The 13,469-nt window shown below is 45.2% G+C and overlaps 1 protein-coding gene across 6 annotated transcripts in view; it reads left to right on the top strand.

The window, feature by feature from the left end:
• Cyrib (CYFIP related Rac1 interactor B) overlaps positions 1 to 13,469 on the top strand; it is a 138,979-nt gene that overhangs the window by 41,345 nt on the left and 84,165 nt on the right. The window lies entirely within an intron of this gene.

The following is a 13,469-nucleotide window of genomic DNA, read 5'->3' as shown; positions in this document are numbered from 1 at the left end:
GTTATTGGGGGCAGAGTCAGTATTCACACCTGGGTTGCAAGCCAGTGCTGTTAACCCATGTAATTTTGGTCACCCTCTGAGGGCACCTAGGAGAAGACATTCCCTTTGAGCTCTAGTGCCCCCTAGCTGGCAGGGCACTTACATCTTCTGTCTCCTCTTCCTGTACCTCTTGGCCTACTCACCATCTTCCACGGGGCTGGCCAACTTGTGGTGAGGCTTCGCCATTGCATGCAACCTTTCCTGTAGTGTTCCACGGCAGCCTCTGCTCAGGCATGCTTTTCATGTGTTATTTTGACGGAGCTGTGCATGCAGTAAAACACAGATCTTAATCTTATAGCTGGATGAATGTTTACTATCATACCCAGTTTAACTGCCACAGATCAGGAGACTCAGTATTCCAGTCATTCTAGGATGCTCCTTAGTGTTGCTTGAGTAATAGGCACCACGGTGATCTTTATTGTGTTCTTGTTTTTAACATACACAGACGTAACATAATTGTTCAACAAAACAAACTGAAGACAAACACACTTTAAGTAGCATAGGTGATCATGTCATTTTTCCTGGTGGGCATATGTCTTAGAGTGAATATGGATCTGCCATTCTTTCTTCTTGGGGCCTTTTAAAATTTGAGCATATTTTTTTTCATTATTATTATGGTTTTTTGAAACAGGGTTTCTCCATGTAGTTTTGGTACCTGTCCTGGATCTCGTTCTGTAGACCAGGCTGACCTCAAACTCACAGAGATCCGCCTGGCTTTGCCTCCAGAGTGCTGGGATTAAAGGCGAGCGTCACCGCCGTCACCACCACCCAGCTAAATTTGAGCATCTTGTGCCATCAAGTGTCTCCTATATTTCTGCATTTGAATTATCACACAGCATGTCCCTTAAATCCAAAACAGCTTTCATATGGGTGCTCAGCTAAAGAAAGATAGTCTGCCAGGCTTCAGTGTGAGGCCTTATGGGATTTGGAACCACTTTGGAGTTTTTAGTTTTTATATTACATGCTGACATTAGATGCTAAATCTGGAGTAATCTGGAGGGGACAGCATGTATGCCCATGTAGAGAGAGGCCAGGAGACAACTTTTGAGTCTGTTCTCTCCGCTCCCCTCTATGTGGGTTCTAGTGATTGGGCTCGGGCCCCCAGGCTGGTATAGTAAGTGCCTTTACTTGCTGAGCCATATCGGCAGCCTGTAAGCTATTATTTTAATGCCAGTAGAACTGAAGCGTGAATGAGTGGTTACATTGGATTTGGTGACCTGGAAGTCTGTGGTTGGTGTGATATATACACCAAGCTGATTTGCACAAATACTTCCCAGTACTAATGCAGAGTTGATGGATGTAAAAGCATTACTTCTTGGGGAGTCTGTAAGAATGGATATTCCAGAATCCACCAGAAATTCAGAGAGACATATAAGCCAGGGGGTATGTCTGAGCAAAAGCTATGACGTATGTGGGGCTTTTGTAGCCCAAGATTCCAATGCCTGGGGTTTTCATTCAACAGGGAGTCTAGAAGTAAGGCCTGATAGAAGGTAGAATTAGTATCCAGGAGCCTTGAAGGTCTGATTTCTTTATGAAAATGAGGCCAAAAAACTTCACTATCTCAAAGTTTACCTTTAATTGAAAGAATGTTACCCACAAGAAATAAAAAAAAAATAAAAACTTGATACTGTACTATAAATATATATATATATACATATTTGTGGAGTCTATATTTTTATTACTTATGACATGATATCCTTCAACCTGAACAGTTAATATGAAAATTGGTCTAACACATACCACAAACACAGACTCAAGCCTTAAGGATATTTCATCAATTTCCACAAAAAGGAAAAGAGTTTCTCTACAGCAGTCACAGTTAAAAACAATAAACTAGGCCGGGCGGTGGTGGCGCACGCCTTTAATCCCAGCACTCGGGAGACAGAGCCAGGCGGATCTCTGTGAGTTCGAGGCCAGCCTGGGCTACCAAGTGAGCTCCAGGAAAGGCGCAAAGCTACACAGAGAAACCCTGTCTCGGAAAACCAAAAAAAAAAAAAAAACAAAACAAAACAATAAACTACCCAGGAAGAAGCCATTTCAAGATGTTGCTAAACGTCACCTTTCAATAAGACTGTGAAATAGTATATCTAAAATGGTTGAGGACTAATGGTATCAGAAAGGTAAAGCAAGAAAAGAAAGAAAAAAAATTGAAAAACCAGCTGAGATGAAATGAGAGTCATTTTATTTAAAACCTAACAAAAGGACTATAAAGAGAATAAGTGAGCTATAGGACAGTATTAGTATTGTCCTGTGTCAAGTGTCTGTCAGATACTGTTTTGAGCTTCTGCATTAACTCACTTAGCCCTCAGAACAAAATTGTGAGGGGACATTGTTACGGTCATCTGTATTTTTATTTATTTATTTTACAATTCTAATTGAAATATAATTACATAATTTCTTCCCTACCCTTTCCTCACTTCAACCCCTTTAATGTTTCCTCCTCACTCTCAGCTTGATAGCCTCTTTTTCTTTATTATTGTTACAGACATATGGACAAGTATATAAACACAGCCCGCTGAGTTCGTTTTTGCTTTTTGTTTGTACAGTTTCAGGGCTGACTACTTATATTGGGTAACCAATCAGGGGCTCAAATCTGGGTGGGGCTAATACTCTCTCAGCAGTCATTAGTTCCCTGTAGTTCTTTGTCTAGGGGTGGGATTTCTGTGAGGTTTGCCCCCTTCCATGTTCGCATGTCTATTGATATTTCATGGTTCTGGTCTTCCTGATGTAGTCCTAAGAGTCACACAACAGTCTTCCTGGTATTCGGACTCTTACAACCTTTACACCTCCTCATGCCCTCCTCTGTAGGGTTCCCTGAGCCCTAGGTTCAGGAGCTGTTCTGCAGATGGATCCATTGGAGCTGGGCTCCCCACAGTCCATTCATCTTTGCATTGCGTCCCATTGTCCTCTCTGTTTTGTAGATGACAAAAAACCAACACCGTTAAATCCTGTTACTCACGGTGGCACACAGAGCTGGGATTTGACCCTAGCAAGAATTAACAAGAATAATCAAATCGCCGTGTGGCCAAGGGATTGTAAATAGGAAAGAATAGTAATGAGACATGGAGAATACTACTTCTTATCCCATGGTGGGACTAAAGGAGAAGCCATGTGAGAAAACAAGATGTTCTTTGAGATTTCCTGTAATCTTTGATTTCTAAGAATTTGTGAGCAGGTCCGCATCAAGGATAAGACACTCAGCGAAGGGAGGCAGAGCCTCAGTTTCCACTGTAGTATATATTAATGTGCCAATCAATGTTTACAGCAGTCTGTCTGAGGAAAGGAAAAAAAAAAAGGCTGGTGTGTAGCATTTGGTGACTTCTTTTTTTAGATTAATTTTTATTTTTTAATTTTACTTTTGATGTGAATGGACGTTTTGCCTATGTTTGTCCGTGCACCACATGTGTGCAGCACCCATGGAGGCCAGAAGAGGGCATCAAATCCTCTAGAACTAGAGTTTCAGATAGTTGTTAGCCAACCATGTGAGTGCTGGCATCGAACCCAGGTCCTCTGGAAGAGCCGCCAGTGTTCTTAACCACGGAGCCACTCCCTAGCCCTGTATTTGCTGATTTCTTTGGTGTAAACAACTCCCCTAATGACCGGTTTCAGGCTGGCAACATGGTGTCTCTGAACTTGGAGTTGAAAAGCTGTGAACGTGGTCAGGTCTCTTGAAACGACATGAACTGGTTCCGGCACACCATTGGCTCACATGTACATGCTATTTTAAGCTCTGCTTCTGGGTTGTGCACCTAGGAGTGGAATTTCCAGGAAGTAGTAATGTCACGGGTGATTCATAGGGGCAAGAAGAGACAATGGGACAGGAGCAGAGTTCTGCCTTTCTTTTCCCCCCTGTGCTTGAAAACAAAACAGGAAGGCAGCCCTTTGTGCGTGTGGGTAGAAGCATGGCATAGTCCTTGTGCTGTTGGCTGGAGTGAAAATGATTGCACTCTGAGGGGCACCTGGCGGTCTCTGTGGAGGTTCAAGTGAACATGCTCTCTGACTCGGCAGTTCTATGTCAAGATTTTGTTTTGTTATGTTTTGATTTGCAGCCGATCTCATAATGGAGCCTAAGTTTCCCTGGAATTTGCTGTGTAACCCAGGCTGCTCTCCAGCTTGTGATCTTCCTGTCGTCTCAGTGCCTCAAGTGCTTTATTGTCATAGCAAGACCTTGGGAGCAACTTAGATATGTACCAATGAGAGACTGATTGAATGTATATCCCTAAAGTCAGATGTCATCAGTGCTGTTGTTCAAAGCAGTAAGCCTATATGCTAACAAGAAATGGGTTCTTGCCGGGCATTGGTGGCTCACACCTTTAATCCCAGCTCTTGGGAGGTAGAGGCAGGCGTATCTCTGAGTTCGAGGCCAGCCTGGTCTACAGAGTGAGTTGTAGGACAGGCTCCAAAACTACAAAGAGAAACCCTGTCTTGAAAAACCAACCCCCTCCCCATGGGTTCTCAACTATATCCTTTTTGTTGTTAATTAAATTTGTTCTGTGACAGTTGAAGACATTGTCTCTTCTCCCTCAGAAGCCACCAATAGCCACTAGTTCATCAGGGAGGGGTAAGTCCCATATGTCCCTCTACCACTGATGACTGACTATTGACAGAACCAGTCCTGTGTGGACCCAGTTCAGACAACTGTAGCTGCTATGAGTTCATGTTCGTATTATCTGTGTCATGTCCAAGAGATAGCATTTTGTAGTCCTCCCTCTTACCTTGTGGCTCTCACATTCTTTTCTCGCTCTTCCATAATGTTCCCTTAGTGTTAGAAGGAGGGCTATAAATGTCCTTCTGAGGGCTGAACACTCGGCCCTCCCTTTTTCTCAGAACCTTGAACAGCCATACGTCCCCATGTTCACTACCATCCATTCATTGCAAAGAGAAGCTTCTCTGATTGAGGTTGAGAGTAGCTTGTGTCTGGATATAAACATGAAGGTTTAGGAGACAGTCTGACACCATGTCAGTTTAGCTAAACACGCGTGTTAAGTCCCCATCCTCCCAGGTTTATGACCTTCCAGCCATGGGTTCTTCTTGATGGGATTTACAGTGTCAGCTGTGAACGTTGTCATATGATCTTGTCATATGGTCTCAAATCTCGTCACAGAGCAGTTGGGTGCCCCATAACAATGGTGCCACTGTTGCAGGCGTGGGGACATCTTGCCTGGCAGATTAATTAATGATGCTGATGCAAAATTGATGGAATGTATCGTTACCAGTAGCCTGCGTAGCACCTTTCATCATTATGAAAGCTAGAGGGCAGGGAGGAAGCTTTCCTGCTCAGTTCCAGCTTGTTTTCGCTAACGTGCAACCGAGGTGTATGGTGTCTTCAGCAGTGAGGTCTTACAGTCTAGTGTCAGTGGGCCATCAAAAAGCCAGAGCCGGTATTGTTTTGGGCTTTGCTGACCAGCAGCTCCTAAGGTAGCCAGGATATATTTTTGAGTTGTAAGAAAAGCAATGTCCGGAAACGTATATGTGGTAGGTATTCATATATGTGTTAAGAGGGGAGCATGAATGTTTATTCATATCTGCCTTCAGACACAGCATGCATACTTGCTTGGTTCTGCTTAGAGCGCAGCTGGAAACATGCAGTGTTTTATATCCCAGGCTAATTTATAACCTGTGTTCTGTCCCAGAACAGCCTAGAACTTGTGATCCTCCTCCCTCAGATGAGTCATGGGATTATAGGAGTTGTGCTGCCATGCTTGGTCACATATTGCTTTTTTGATGAAGAATCAGTTGTGGCTAAAAGACTACTTAGGACTAGGCATGGAAGCATGTACTGATAATCCAAGTGCTTGGCAAGGCAGGCAGAGTGAAAGGCCATCCTGGACTACATAGAGGAATTCCATCACAGGACAAAACAAAACTGCTTGGGGAGCCTCACACATGAGAGCCCTTCCCATTGTTAGAGGGGCTTAGCAAGTGTCCAATGGGAAGCCAGTGCTGAGCGCTAGCTAGGCCTTTCTCTGTGTTATCTGGTTCAGTTCACACATCTGCCGCTGGAGGTTTCCTCATTGACTCTATCTGGGTTCTCAAGCGATCTAGTAAATAGGTGATAAATACATGAATCTCATTTGCAGGGTGTGTGTGTGTGTGTGTGTGTGTGTGTGTGTGTGTGTGTGTGTGTGTGTGAGAGAGAGAGAGAGAGAGAGAGAGAGACAGACAGACAGACAGACAGACAGACAGACAGACAGACTTAGGTCAAGTCCTGCCATGCAGTAGAGGGAGTTCGGTGGCTTTAGAGGCATTGTTATAAACAAGTTTACACAATCACTGCTTAGCCATCCAGGGGACTCCGAAGGCATCTCAAGCTTCCCCCCGCCACCTGTCACTAACCTTTGACAGCCCCCACCCCCTGGGTTACAGGGTGGTGTATTCCAGTCAGGATTAATTGTCTCAACTTGAAGCCTGTTTGTTCTGGAAAGTCAGAACTCTTGTTTCTGGTACAAAGGAATCCCTGACGTGTTTAGCAAGCGACGAAGGTGAGGATTTGTCCCACTGTGCCGTCCTTTTTTAGACTTATTTGATCTGCCCACCGCCTGTAGAGGATGTATCATTAAAGGCCCCAAGACACCGGCTCCTGTGCATTGACAAAGAACATTTATGGCCTTTCTTAGCAAAATAGATGTTCCCGGAGGAGCGCTCACTGTTGTTTGTTGTTTGCCGCGGTTGGCCACATGTCGAACTCATGAGCTGTTTTATAGGACCACAGGTTTCTCCTCTTGTCTCTCTCTTGGCACAGTTCGGAGATAAGTTCCCTAAGTGGGTTATCCATCTTGAAAGGTTTCGATGGCAACTTCCTGTGATTTGGTGAACAGTAACCCAAATAGGTGTGGGGACAGGGATGCCAACCAGCTTACAGAGTCAGGAGAGGGTGATGGCAGGCAGCTTCACTTCCGGAGGAGATGGCAGGAACCCAACCTGGGTGTTAAGGGCATCACCTCCTCTGTCACGTGTCCCCGAGTGATGGTTATTTGACCGTGGCATTTCTCATATCTCTCAAGGCAGTGTTTCGGGGGTTCATTTGGAGTTCCATTAAGCGCTTGGCTTGGCATATCATTGCCCACTCTGCAAGCCGGGACTCGGGGGTTTTAGTTTCCTGGAAGAGGGATGCGAATCAACAGTGTTATCTGACTCCCTCAGACCGTTACTCTGTCTTCATTGCCTGGGTAGGGATAGAAAGCAGGCTTAAGTACTGTTGCCCTGGGAGACCCTTTGCTGATGCCCCTTTTAATGCTTATGTTGCACTGTGTAGAATTTAATTCGGCTGTTATCGTATTGGCTTTCTGTAGCTGTAGGAAAGGTGCCATCTCCATGTCAGACTGTGAGCCTGGGAAGGTGGCGTGGGTCAGCTTGCTTCATGTCCGCCCAGAAATTCAGACCCTTTCAGAACGACTCCAGCTTGAACTGGCTTCTGTAAAGAGAAGATTTGACTGTTTATTTAGTTGAAAAGTTTAAAGATAAAATTTGAGGCATAGAATCCAAAGCTTAAAAGTCTTGCCAAGTCTGGACAGTTTTTCACCTCTTGATGAAATACATTTCCTTTCCACATTGTGGCATCAGATAGCAGTTAGCAGTTATGGCGGGTTTAGAAAGGTCGCCTTCCTAATAATCCAGCAGAAAGTCTCAGAATCGATCTTACTGTGCGAGGTGCCCCCTCCTCCCGCCCCCCCCCCACGGCTCTGGATAACATGCACATCCCCCAAACAGTCAACTGTCTTGCCAAGTGTACTCAGTACTCTGATGGCCATTCTAGGCCCAGTGCCTGCCCCCTGGAGAAGTTAGGCTGGGGTCTGCAGGTCTCTTGGGGCACAGGGACAGAGAATGAGGCAAGGTGCTCATTCCCTTAGGAAGTCTGGGAACGGTGTTTGAATGATAAGATAGGCAAGAGCAAAGGGATGTCCAGCGTGGTAGGTGTTTAATTAGTGTTTCCTTGCTGAGTGAATGAGCGGAGGAATGAGCAGAGGAGGGTGAGAGTGAGTGCTGGTTGTACGGTACGTGCTCTGGGCTTAACAGATGGAACTTGGCAAAGAGGAGGGATCCAGCCTTGAAATCCAGCCGCTAAATTAACTGAAATATTTAACAAGAAACATAAGACAGACATGTGATAGCTGTTTCTAGGTGTCTGAAGGACATTGTCAGGGCAGGAGCACGGTTGAGTCTCTTACTCTGTGCCCTAGGTGCTGGGATAGACACTTTAATTTTTATTGGAAAATCAATTTGTGCTGACTATAGAAAATCCCAAAATGGGCCAGCCAGATGTCTCAGTGGATAAAAGGTGCTTGGTGCCAAGCCTCATGACCCGAGTTCAATACCCGGGACCCACAGGTAGAAGGAGAGGACCAACTTCTGCAAGTTGTTTTCTGGTCTCCCCATGTCCACCCCTCCATACACACACCCTGAAGTCTTTAATAACTTCACTATCTAGGACTAATTGTAATTAATATTTTGATATGCCTTTCAGCCCCTTTTCTCTTGTTTCATTGCATTTGGAAACTTACATGCTTATATGCTTGTTTATTTTGAGATTGAGTTTGGTTGTGTAGCCTTTGAATTCTCCGCAGTCCTCCTGCCTCAGCGTCCTGAGTATAGGGATTAGGGGTACACACATCTCCATACCTAGGTCTTAGTTAATCTTGATAATTTGTGTTTGTCAGGGAAAGAAACTGTCTTGGAGAATTTCAGAGGCATGGGCATTGATGGGGTCAGAGTTCTGTCTTCTGCCAGGCTCACAACACCCCCCTTTAATTTTTAGATCTTTGGGTTGACTGCTGTCTGCCTGGCAGGCAGGACTATATACATCAGGGTTTCATTAAGATCTACTCTTAGAATGTTGATTTCATTGCCTTCTGCATGTCCACTCATTCGGGTACCCAGTCAAGTACTGAGGAATGTTTTCATGGGGTGCTTTTTGAGTGCCAGTGAATGAGACAAGCCCCTGCTTCCCTGGAGTTACAGTTTAGCTGAGTTCCACATCCTTTCTGCTTGTTACTCAACCCTCTAGGAGCATGTGGGGCTGTGGTATTGATAGCCACACTAGTCTACCACCTCTGTTCTGCTCGCAGATAGCACAGCTGATAGCTGGAGACCTTGTTTAATGTATATACTTTCTTTCTTTCTTTTTTCTTTTTCTTTCTTTCTTTTTTTTTTTTTTTTTTTTTTTTTGGTTTTTTGAGACAGGGTTTCTCTGTGTAGCTTTGGAGCCTGCCCTGGAACTCACTTTGTAGACCAGGCTGGTCTCGAACTCACAGAGATTCTCCTGGCTCTGCCTCCCTAGTGCTGGGATTAAAGGTGTGTGCTACCACTGTCCGACTAATGTTGCTGCTCCTAACATGAATGTATGTGGGTGGTGGGATGGGGGGGCTCGAGGCATGCCTTCTCACTTCTCACTTTCTTGGGGCTGTCTGTGCAGCCTATCATTGTGCACTTATGATAACCTTGGTTTCTGAACCCCAGCGCAGAGCCCATGGTATGCAAGAAGGTCAGCTGCAGAAAGGGAGGGAAACACATACTGTGTGAGTGTGGCCTCTCCTGTTCCTTATCATGGCTTCTTTAACCACAGGGAGACAGGTATAATTACCCCATTGTGCAGAACAGAGCAGGGAGCTGGAGCTTGGCTGTGCCTATGATTTGATCTCAGGCTCAGATACCACTCCACACCTGGGGCTTCCTTTTTTATGCACCAGCTAGAGCCTGGGGCTTTAAATGCTTCTGAAACTCCAGGTTACTTGATAGTTTCATTCCATTCATTTATTTGGAAAAATACTTGTTTGAGGGCCTATGTATAGAAAAGCTATTAAGTCCTAAGATCCAGGGCAACCGAGACCTATTTGTGTCCTCTGAGAGAGAACATGAAGTCTGAGGTTAAATCATCGGAAATGTGCTTACGTTTCTGCCTCATCTATTGTGTAGTGAATCATTGAGGACAGGTCAGGTGGAATGCTCTGAACTGCAAGCTACAGAGCTCCCAATTCATTTGGGGTAACTGGTAGAAGCAGGTAAGTGATTGACATATGCGGAAGTAGGGTGGGTTTCGGGTACTGTGATCCAGTCCCTGACTTTCTGATCTCTAGGCTCTGCACTTCGGTCTCCTGGCTTTGCTTGTTCTCAGGTTCCCATCCTTCACAATAGCTTAAAGGAGAGAGCTACCATCTCTTTGTAGAGTCCTTGAACAAAATTTCTACTCGTCCCTCTGGTTGGATCCTCTCGGGACCTGCATCCATGTCTCAGACCAGTATGGTGGCAGAGGAGAGGATAGCTAGCATTGTCTTAGGCCATTCAGGACCCACCTTACGAATTGAAGTCAAGTCTGCATGGCTCCTGGTGGGGGATGAATGGAAGAGATGCTACTACTGAGAGGCAATGACAGTCTCCAAGTGGTCTCCATGCAAGGATGGAAACACCAAGATGTGTCAGGACAGTGGTCACTCTTCTCATAACAAATTCATGTTGGAATAAATGGACATTGATAGGTTTTTGAATGCTCAACATTTTACCTCTCGCTCTCTCTCTCTTTCTCTCTCTCTCTTTCTTTCTCTCTCTCTTTCTTTCTCTCTCTCTCTCTTTCTCTCTCTCTCTTTCTTTTTCTCTCTCTCTCTCTCTCTTTCTCTCTCTTTCTCTCTCTCTCTTTCCTTCCTCCCTCCCTCCCTCCCTCCCTCCCTCCCTTCCTTCCTTTCTTTTTTGGGTTTTTGAGACAGGGTTTCTCTGTGTAGCTTTGTGTCTTTCCTGGAACTCAGTCTGTAGCCCAGGCTAGCCTCAAACTCAGGAAGATCCACTGGCCTCTGCCTCCCGAGTGCTGGGATTAAAGGCGTGCGCCACCACTGCCCGGCTCCATTTTACACATTTTCATAGTGACTTCTCATCATATTTCTATAAAATTATTACCATTTTGTAGATGAGAAAACCAGTGTAGGAAAGGTTAGGTTGCTGCTGGCAGTCAGGCCCTAGGAAGCCAGCCAGATGTGTCTGGGCTTGTGGATCCCACTCTATTTCCCTTTTGGGATGGTTTGTAGAGAAAATAGATTCTTAATAGAGGCCCTAAAAAGGGGTTTCTAATGATTCTTCACAATAAGCAGGGCCTTGGGAGTAGTTACTGCTTTTCATTTGCAGCTTTTATTAGGAGAATCCTGCCTGCCTTCTTCCGTTAGGCAACTGTAGATGGGAGGAAGTCTCTTTTCCCCAGGCTCAGGGAAGTAACAGATAATTGAATAAGCCCCCAAGAAAGGCAGATCCATTGTTGACTCACAATGCTTCAGAAGACATGGTCGCTTCAGATACTTTTACAAAAATGAGTTTTCTCTTCTTTTAACTTTTCTGCCAGAGGCTGCCATTTGTTTTTTTTTTTTTTTTTTTTTTTTAAAGCAATAGAGTAACCATTATGTAATCTATACAATGCCTCCTTCCCTTGGGCCCAAGTTAACTGTGCCTTCAACAATGCAGAATGTCTCTTCATGTTGGCAAAGAGTTTACACGGAGCTAGTGGGAGTCCTAAATTAAACTGCCAAAGCAAAGGCAAACAAACCGGGTTTTCTGGTTTTCTCCAGACACTGCAGAGACAACATCCCACAGGGCAGGGAGATGATGTGCTGGAATCATTTTGTGCCGGTGTCGGATGGAATGCTGTGCCGCCCTGTGCATGGCATGCATGCTCTGAACATAGCGCCCAAGTGAAAGGGCACCTGCTTGTTTTTAGGCACCCTCCTCACCTCTCTTCTCTCCTGGTAAACACATTTATCCCGAGAGAAGTGAAATACAGTTGGGGAGATCCAAATGGCAGCTGGTGTCTAGTTGACACATGAGGCTTTGCCAAGTGTCCCAGTTAGCTTTCTGTTGCTGTGATAAACACCATGGCCAAAAGCAACCTGGGGAGGGAAGGGTTTCTTTCGCTTACAGGATGCAGTCTCTCCATCATCAGGGAAGTCAAGGCAGGAACTGCAGTAGAGACCATGGAAGAAGCTTGCTTACCATCTCCCTTTCCCTGGCTTGCCCAGGTACTGCTCTTATTCGGCCCAGGCCCGCCTGCCCAGGGATGGGATAGCTCTTAATGGACTGGGCCTTCCTACATTGACTAGCAATTAAGGGAATGCCTCCTAGACAGGCCCATAGGCCGGTGGTTCTCAACCTTCCTAATGCTGTGACCCTTTAATACAGTTCCTCATGTTGTGGTGACCCCAACCATAAAATTATTTCCGCTGCTACTTCATAGCTGTAATTGTGCTACTGTTATGAATCGTAATCTAAGTATCTGATATGCAGGATATCTGATATGTGACCTCTGTGAAAGGGTCACTTGACCCCCGCAAAGGGCTCGTGACCCACAGGTTGAAAACTGCTTCTATAGGCTAGTCTGAATGAGGCAATTTCTCAGCTGAGATTCCTTCTTCTCAGGCATGTCTAAGTTTGTGCTAAGTTGTCAAAAACTCCAACAGTAACTTAGGTGCCGTCCTTTTTTTGTGAGTTCCTAGTCTGTTTGCCCACTTTCCCCAGCTCATTACTGAATGGTATGTAACCTGTCCAGATGTCCCTTAAGTTCTCTGCTTACCGTTCTGGGTCACGGACGAAGAGACGTTCAAAGCTCAGTTTCTATTCCTAATAAATAACCATTGGTGGACATCGCCTCCCCGATTTACTTTCATCCATTCCCATCCGTCTAATTTGGGGATTCTGATTACTCTGGACAGTGGTTCAGCTGGGCCTAGAAAAGGTGTGAAGTCAAATTGGATGTGGAAGAAATGCCTGTGGGCACAAGGCTTAGGGTTAAATGTCAGAGAAAGTCATTTTATCTCTAAACAAAAGGTTGTTGAGGCTTGCTGTGATCCGGGAGGATGACATTGATAGCTGTTATTAGGTGTGAAATTGAGAGCGCCTCACGACAGCAGAACCCGGCTTTACTTGATACATCAGTAGTTATAACCACCGCTCCTAGAGAACGGGCTTCATGGCTCCTGGGAGGGGCCATCTTGCATTATGTGTGTACATGCTAATATACATATGTATGTGCATGTAAGTCTTGCTGCCGCTCTGACCATGGTTTCCAAATTTGTCTGCAGAGAAGAATCTCCTACAAAGCTTTTAAAATTTGATGCTGTAGATAACATGAGAGCAGATTTAATTTACAAACTCTGGGAATGAAATGGACATAAGCATTATTGTGTGTGTGTGTGTGTGTGTGTACACGTGTGGAGAGCAACCGTGAGTGATATTCCTTTCTGGATGCTATCCTTTTTGATTTTTTTGGGACAGAGTCTCTCACCTGGCTCGGAACTAGCTAGGCTGGCAGGTTGAGTCGCAGGGATCCCCCTATCTCTGTCTCTCTGTTGCTGAGATTTCAAGCACACACACCACACCAGACTTCTTTTCTAATGTTGGTGCTGAGGATCGAACTCGAGTCCTCAAGCTCGTATGGCAAGCACTTTATTGACTGAGCCGTC

This window comes from Peromyscus maniculatus, chromosome 20, assembly GCF_049852395.1.
Source record: "Peromyscus maniculatus bairdii isolate BWxNUB_F1_BW_parent chromosome 20, HU_Pman_BW_mat_3.1, whole genome shotgun sequence".
In the NCBI taxonomy this organism is placed as follows: Eukaryota; Metazoa; Chordata; class Mammalia; order Rodentia; family Cricetidae; genus Peromyscus; species Peromyscus maniculatus.
The sequence above is the reverse complement of the archived record's forward strand: the minus strand, read 5'-3'. Positions and strand labels throughout refer to the sequence as shown.